Source organism: Diceros bicornis, chromosome 14 (assembly GCF_020826845.1).
Source record: "Diceros bicornis minor isolate mBicDic1 chromosome 14, mDicBic1.mat.cur, whole genome shotgun sequence".
NCBI lineage: Eukaryota > Metazoa > Chordata > Mammalia > Perissodactyla > Rhinocerotidae > Diceros > Diceros bicornis.
In genome coordinates this window covers 63,686,478-63,692,888 of record NC_080753.1, presented here as the reverse complement: position 1 = coordinate 63,692,888, position 6,411 = coordinate 63,686,478, and the positions used below count along the sequence as shown (strand labels likewise).

The following is a 6,411-nucleotide window of genomic DNA, read 5'->3' as shown; positions in this document are numbered from 1 at the left end:
CTGCCTACTGGTCTACCCTGCAGATTTTGAACTTGCTAGCCTCCATAATCATGTGAGTCAATTAAAAAAATTCTCTTTCTCTCTCTCTCAATATATATTTATATATATATTTAATGTAGATTATATATATTTAGAGATATCTATATCTAGATAGATAGATAAATATAGAGAGAATTACTTTACGCATACACACACACACACACACACACACACACACATCCTATTGGTTCTGTTTCTCTGAAGAACTCTGACAAAAACTAACTAGTTTGTAAGAAAAAAATTTGAGGGCAATTTAAATTCCCAACATTACTGGAACCAATAAATATAAAGCACCATATTCATATAATGGAATACAAAATATTTGTTAAAATGAATAATTAAATTTATATCTTTCCACTTGAATAGCTCTTGAAAACAAAATGTTAACTATAAAAAATAGTCCTAAATGATGTATACAAGATGCCACTTATGTAAATTTTAAAAATATAAAACAATACTATGTTTTTATTATGGAAAATATAAGTGCAACGAAAATATAAAAACACAGACTGGAAGCATACACATCAAATTAATCAGAGTTGTGGTCTCTGAGGAGGGAGAGGATGAGGGAAGGCTGGGAGTGTGGAGATGAAATGGGACCAAGAAGGAGCACAAAGACTTCAATTTTATTAGTAATGTTTAGTTTTTTTTTTGTTTTTTTTTTTTTTTTTTTTTGTGAGGAGATCAGCCCTGTGCTAACATCCGCCAATCCTCCTCTTTTTTGCTGAGGAAGACGGCCCTGGGCTAACATCTGTGCCCATCTTCCTCCACTTTATATGGGACGCCGCCACAGCATGGCTTGCCAAGCAGTGCGTCGGTGCGCGCCCGGGATCCGAACCAGCGAACCCCGGGCCGCCGCAGCGGAGCGCGCGCACTTAACCGCTTGCGCCACCGGGCCGGCCCTAATGTTTAGTTTTTTAATTAAAAAATATCTGAGGTATATATGACAAGACGTAACCATTTGTTCTTTCTAGATGGTGGCTGTAGGAAGTTGAATTGCGGCCCCCCAAATACATCCACTCGGAACCTGTAAGTGTGAAATTATTTGGCAAGACAGTCTTTGCAGATGGAATTGAGTTAAGGATCTTGAGATCATCCTGGGTTAGGGTGGGCCCTAAATCCAATGACAAGTCCTCACCCTCATAGACTTCAATTCTGCTTCCAAAATTCTGAAACTGCTATCCAAAAATATGTTGATATACCTGAGAAAATGAAGACATCATGTAAAAGTGTGAAGGTTAGATCTGATTTGCACAGTAGCACCTAACTAGTTCTTGTCCTCCTAGGGGTGGTACAAGACCTTTAGTTTTCACAATAGAATATGGAACCTGCCCTCTGGCCCTCAGTTCCTCACCTTGGCAATCTTGGAAGCCACGTGCTCCAGATGGCATGGCTACACCATGGAAGCCTGGATCCCTGCACATCTTTGAGAAGAGAGCTGCCCTGATGGCTGCTGGACCTGGACTTGGATAAGCAAAAGGTAAACTTTTATTGAGTTACTGAGACCTTGGGGTTTGTTTCTGCAGCATGATCTGTTTTCCTGACTAATACAAGCCCCAGAAGCATCTGTCTCATTATTTAATCTTTTGACCTCCTTAACATCAGCATTTAGAGGTCTCGCCATCAAAATTCTCCATTAATTATTACGGTTCAGTCTGTTCTCCTTAGGATTATTAAACCATTAGTAAACATGCATTACAATCAATTTATAGTCTCTTCCACTGGGATTTCACAACTACAACTTCATAGCCAGATGGTTTACCCCTCTCATCTGACTCAGAAAAGCGTATTGTAATTAGAACACTTTTGGCACAATAATAAAAACACAGCAGCTGTCACAGATTGTGTCGGACCCCAAATGTGGGTAAGCCTTTCAACTTTGAGCTCTGACCAGCACAGGTTTGTTTATTTACACATATTTCAGAAAGAAGGGGCCAGGGCGTGTGCGGGCATCAGGTGTGTATGAGTGCCTGTGTTTGTTACCAATTAAGCCTTGCTCAGTCTTAATTCTTCCTGGCCCCAAAATGGCATTTTTCTATAGATTTCTCTCACACAAAACATCTCACGTGTGATGGAGATGTGACTCAAGAAAGCAGTGAAGTGTAGTGATGCAGAACACAGACTGTGAAGCCCGAGAGCTCTGGGTTCAAAGCCTGGCACTCACCAGCTGTGGGAGCTTGAGCAGCTCACTGAACTTCTGGATTTCCTCACGTAGAAAATGGGCTAGCAGCATCACCTTGTGGCATCTGTCATGAGTATTAAAATCCTTAACAGAGAGCTGGCCGGTTCCCAGCTAGGTTGAGTGGTACTTCTGACTGTAGTCCTGCTGACAAGAAGGAAATTCCCAAAGGTCTCTTGCCCCACATATCAAGGAAGAATGAAGATGAATGTGGTTGGGATCTCATGACCACGCCCATGGAATCCTGCCCCCTAGAGGCAGAGAGTGTAATAACCCCCGTCTCGGACGCAGATCAAGTTGACATCCAGGGACTTCAGAGACCCTGTTAGGAAGAGCTAATGAGACCCTTCCCGGAGGCAAAGAAATGAGAACCAAGCCTTAACAGAAGCGGAGGGGCAGACACCAGGGGGTGGGGGTGAGGAAACCTCGCAGCCAGGAAGGCACTCCCCCCACAGCAACCCAAGGTGCCTCCAGTTAGGCAAATCTGAAGACCAGAAAGTCACCTGCTTCCGCTCAATTAAATGTGTTATGACCAATTTTCAAGTAAGAATAACTTGGGTATTGACGAGCTTGTCGTAAAATTAATGCAGAAGAGAGATGTCTTGAAGCGTATTCATTAAAATGTTTCTGGTTATCCCTGGATGATGGTATTTGAGGTGATTTTTCACACTTTATTTTACAAAAGCAATAAAGCCATTTTCAACACGAACAACAAGAAAAAACAGTGGAAATAAGGAGGAAGTACCCAGGGTTCTAAATCAGAAATCTGACTTCAGACGCCGACTCTACCACCACCCGCTGTGACCTTGAGTGAGTCACATCACTACTGCCGGCCTCACTTTCCACATCCGCAGAATGGGGTAATAGTATCTACCTCCCAGCATCATTTGAAGCTTAAAGCGACAACTCATGATATGCAAAACATCTAGAATATGGCTCAGAAAGTGGTAAAGATTTTTTTAAAAAATTTTAACACTCTAAAACAACTTGTCAGGGAGACAACTTGTCAGGGAGAGTCATTTTTCACGGAAGTGTTGACTTTATTGGAGACTGATCATCGCCCCATCACAGTCTACCCCAGGACAATTGGAGGTGGGGGAATGTTCTTTCTCACCCCAGGGCCTCCAAGACACTGGCAGTGGAGAGGGACAGGGTGGGGACGACGACGGTGAAAGACAGCTGCTGAGACCGGAGGGCTGTGTGGGTATCTGCCCACTCGGATCTGAGCTCTCACGGCTGAACTGGGATTCAGCCCCCAGAGAAGGTATCTGAAGCCACAGCAACTGCTCAGACCCCCACCCATGGGACCGCACCCCAGCCCTGGCCGTCCCACCCACAGAGGCCCCAAGCTAGAGGCGGCAGTGACTCAAATCCATCTCCATTTTAACTTGGCATCCGGGGCTTTTGAATGGATCTCACACACACACGCGTGAGATGAAAATCGGCCGGCGTGCCCTTCTCTGCAGGGCTCGCTGTTGAGGGATGCGGGTCGGGAGAGCCGAGGCCAGAACTCGGGCTCAGCGGACGGACTGGGACCCTCTCTCCCTCTACAATGGGTGTCAGCTCATTGTGCTTTATTTCCTTCTCCCCTTCTCCCCCTACTTTCCATTCGTTGCGATTCATCTTTTTCCAAAAGTTGGCGGGTTAGCTGGAGACAAATCCCCCCGGCCAGCTTTTCTGTCTTTTCCATTTTCAGTTTCGATTTCTCCTGAGGGCTGGTAATCCACTCTCGGCTCATCAATAACTTCATCAGCAAATCCTTCCAGATCCTCCTGCCTCCTTCCTCTACTCGGCTAGTCAAGAATAGGACCTGGCTGCCCTGGGGGGTTCCAGCCTCTCCGTCTTCCCATTTCCCTCCTCCCAGGGCCTCAATCTTTCTCTCCTTGCTTTATTCCTTTGCTCACCATTTCACCACTGCAGTGAACACATGGTTGTTTTATTGTGACATCAGCCATTCTCAGGGACTTTTCCCAGGGCTTGCAATTTTGTAGCAGAGAGAGATTTTCTATCTAAAGCAGAATGATAGTCTGTTTTTAAAAATAACAATAAACTAAAAGAATAAGGTACTCTAAGGGTGTTTGGCCCATGGCAGTTGTGTGGAGAGAAGCATATTTCCTATCCATAATTTGTCACCTTTCCTTAATCAAATGTGCACACTGCCGTGGTCTCGGTGACAATGGCTCGTGGCCTTTCTCCAAGACTTGTCCCAACAGGTTCCTGAATGTACGCTCCATCAAGGTCTCCTCCCTGCCCTTAGGCTGTGGCTTCTCAACCCTCCCTCCTCTCCTGCAGGCTTGGAGCAATCACGAGACCGAGGATAAGCCAAGGAGAGCCTCTGGGCCCAGTTTCTTTGCAGCAGCCCAAGGCCACTCCTCGCTTCACTCTGGAACAGCCAGGAGAAGTGCAGACAGGCCACCAAGCTCTGGATGCCTCCCCTCCTCTCAGCTGGCAAGAACACTTGTGGGATAAAGGGGAACATCCTTTCGAGGCTCTGTGTGGACAGGCATGCTCACATCTCTGGGTGCGTACTCATCCCGCTTCTCTTAGGAATCCAGCAAAGGCACTTGCTGTTTGAGAGCTGTGGGAGTCCGTTCCAGCTCTTGTATTTATTTCTTTTGACATGTAACCTCGAACATTTGCTCTTCAGTTTCCTCATCTGTAAAATGGTGAAGACGATGCCTACTTTGTTAGATTGTTGGGAGAACTCCTTAAAATAAAATAGTACTATGGCAGCATGTCTGATGAACCAGGAGACTTGGAACACAGCATCCGCAGGGCGGTGCTGGAGAGGGGCCTACGCTCCAGTTTGTGCCCTAGGAACCTGCCAGCTCTCACTGTCTCAGATCGTCCCTTAGACTCCAGAAGCTGTGTCATTTTTATCAAGCCTCTTTATTTTTATTATCCCATCAACACACTCCCCTCTGATTTGCCGCCATTAGAGACTTACCCCCTTTCCAATGTCTCAGTGCACTGTACTTATAATTTCATTCAGCTGTCCTTACAAAGGCTCCATCTGTAACCTCGGCCCTGCTCAGAGCGCTGTCTCAGGACTCAGCAGTTCCCAGCGCCCCCAGGCCCAGCTCAGGGGGTTCATTTGCATTAGTTCCCCAAACAATGAGGAGCACGTTCTGCTCCCCGCAGCCTGAGCCTGGCCCTTCCGGAGCCAGTCCCGGTGCTGGACTGAGAACAAGGACTGATTCGGGCGCAGCAGGTCGTAGCTGGGAATGTTTTGATTGCTAACGTCCAAAGTTAGTCTTCCCTGTCTTTTATGGGAACAAATTCATGCATGCGCCCCACCGGACAGAGCTGTTTTCTCTGTTTGCTGCGGACACGTGTCGCCCTGCTGCTGACCCCTCCCACCCTGGCCGGTGCCTTGGCCGCCAGGGCCCTTCTGTCAGCAGATTTCTTTCCAGATGTCCACCTGAGCGCTTCCATCAGACCACCTTATGCTTTGCAGGGCTGCTCTCCTTGCTTGTTAATGCCTCTGAGAGCTTTCTCTGAAGCAGCTGGGGGTGGGGAACCTACGGAGGAATGGCGCTTTATAAATCAAAAAACAATAATGGCGTGTTCTCTAAGCACTGGAGGCTGGGAACGGTTTGGCATCCCGACAGGACGCGGGCCGGCAGGGCGCGGCTACTGAATGACAACGCTGCCCTCTGGTGGCCGACTGCAGCTAGAACCCAGATAGCGCTGGCACTCCCCGGAGCAAGCCACCTTGGGTGTCTACACAATGCAGAGGAGTTTTCCCGCTAATCTCATAGAAACCACAATCGAGCCATGAAAAGAATTCCCCAGGAAGCATTAGGGCCAGGAAGAAGCATGGTAGAAAAATTCCGTATTTTTAGAGTTTTTGGTTTTTTTTTTTTTGTTCCCAGACAGTGAGCTGAATTCTGAATCACTAAAGCCCAGACTTTTTAGGGCATTTTACAATGTTGCTTTTAATAAACGAAATAGTTAAACCGTTGCTATCTTTGTTACTGAGGGTTACTGTTGACCAAAAATACGTGTGAAACTCCCTAAAAGGAATGAAAGTTTGTGCTTCTTTTGCATGAGGTAAAAATGCCAGATTTTATGTTTAATTATTCAGACTGTGAACTTTATACATAAACACAGAATTTAGATTCTCTGTGAGCCAGAAACCTGGTTTCTGCACTCATCCTTATACCCCATGGGAACAGCATGCTTGAAGTTGA

The 6,411-nt window shown here is 46.3% G+C and overlaps 1 long non-coding RNA gene across 1 annotated transcript; it reads right to left on the bottom strand.

Moving 5' to 3' along the window:
• Positions 1–952: 952 nt before the first annotated feature.
• On the bottom strand, positions 953–5,276 carry LOC131413520 (uncharacterized). The gene is made up of 4 exons (XR_009221959.1): positions 5,166–5,276; positions 2,204–2,365; positions 1,394–1,503; positions 953–1,241 (listed from the first exon to the last, which is right to left on the bottom strand). It is a non-coding gene; the product is annotated as an uncharacterized LOC131413520 (long non-coding RNA).
• Positions 5,277–6,411: the final 1,135 nt, after the last annotated feature.